Source organism: Chiloscyllium plagiosum, unplaced genomic scaffold (assembly GCF_037043375.1).
Source record: "Chiloscyllium plagiosum isolate Xiang-an unplaced genomic scaffold, Cpla_swu_hap1 HiC_scaffold_40, whole genome shotgun sequence".
Taxonomy (NCBI): Eukaryota; Metazoa; Chordata; class Chondrichthyes; order Orectolobiformes; family Hemiscylliidae; genus Chiloscyllium; species Chiloscyllium plagiosum.
Genome location: NW_028270178.1, coordinates 48,204,118 through 48,205,614, shown reverse-complemented (window position 1 = coordinate 48,205,614; position 1,497 = coordinate 48,204,118). Strand labels below are relative to the sequence as shown.

General features: G+C 42.3%; 1 non-coding gene across 1 annotated transcript; it reads right to left on the bottom strand.

Annotated features, from left to right (window-relative positions):
* Positions 1-384: 384 nt before the first annotated feature.
* trnas-uga (transfer RNA serine (anticodon UGA)) lies at positions 385-466 on the bottom strand. Its single transcript has one exon. It is a non-coding gene; the product is annotated as a tRNA-Ser (tRNA).
* Positions 467-1,497: the final 1,031 nt, after the last annotated feature.

The following is a 1,497-nucleotide window of genomic DNA, read 5'->3' as shown; positions in this document are numbered from 1 at the left end:
TTGGGAGTTTTATCTGAATAGTATTATCGAAGGGAACGTCAAATGGGTAATAGAAATACATTGTAAATCGTGGATTGAGAAATATTCTCTCTTTTACTTCAAAAAATAAGTTCTTAATTTTTACTTTGTGTCGTTATTGACCAATCGAATTGTTGCAGACTCCTGTACGGCATAAATCGTGTCTGTGTTGCTGGTTTTGTAGTAAGCAGGAGGGTTCACGCAGTGTCGTAACGAGTCTAAACAAATTTGGCAATGCAAGTGTGCATCTGCGCAGTTCGTTGAGTGCACTGGAGATTTGCACCATTCATGACCTGGATGAAGTGATTCTCCCCGCCACGATCTGAATCTCCAAAAGCAGAGTATATCGTGAAGTTCACCCTCATTCGCAGTTGACAGGATTCGAACCTGCGTGGGAATATCCCAATGGATTTCAAATCCATCGCCTTAACCACTCGGCCACAACTACAGATAGACTGTGCACTCTTTCATTTCCAGGTCTCTCCCTCTAGGGAGCTTAGCAGTAGTGAATCATTGTTTGGTTTATTTGAATTCAAAAAACACAGCTTTCAAATCGAAGAAATGTCGGGACAAAGTGGGTCTGGGTGTTCCACCTCGATAGCTGGAATCGATATTCAGCTTAAAAGAAGGTGGAAATTGCAGGAAAATACTCAGCAGGTCGAGCAGGATCTCGGCTGGGAAAAGGCAATTCCACGTTTCAGAACTTGTTCAGAACGTTATCAGAACTCCGTTTTCTCCCAGTAGTACTGGCAAACCTGTTGACATTCCCCAGAATTTTCTATTTTTCTTTCAGATTCCCAACATCCACAGTCCTTTACATTAACCATTAAAACAATACAGAAATTCCGTTGCGGTTCTGGATAAGATTCCTGTTGGGAAACATTTTCGTTATCACATTAAAAACCCGGAGCTATGTAGGAAAGAAAACAATGAAGTAGGAGCAATGAGAGATCCAACCTTGGGACGTCCCAAATCACCAACCGTTCGGTTAATGGATGAACGTGTTGACCAATTACGCAACAGACACGGGTGAACTGACTCGTTGCACGATCCATGAAACAGTCTTTTCACGAATTCAAACTTCAGCCTGCCCCTCCCAAATTGATTGTTGTCCTCTATCAGTTTTACTATTCCAAAATAAATCCTGGAACATTCACTGTAGTGAAATGGCAACAGTCCTGTAACCTCTGCAAACACATCCATGTCACAGAAACCAACTTTTCTACAACCGGAGTCCTGCTTTCTTCGAGACATTTTGGTAACTTGTTAGTACACGAGTTGTCTTGTGGTCCTGTAGCCGTGGTGAGGTTTGAAGTCCTGACGCGCAGGAACGAAAATTCTTTCAATGTCTCAGATTGGTTCATGTCCAGAGAACAACAGAGTCAACTTTCCAGCCTCTTAAAGACTAGCTCTGTTAAGTTGGACAATCTACCCTTCGTTCTCCTCAGATTCCGCTTCCCAAAGATATTCTAAAGTTTC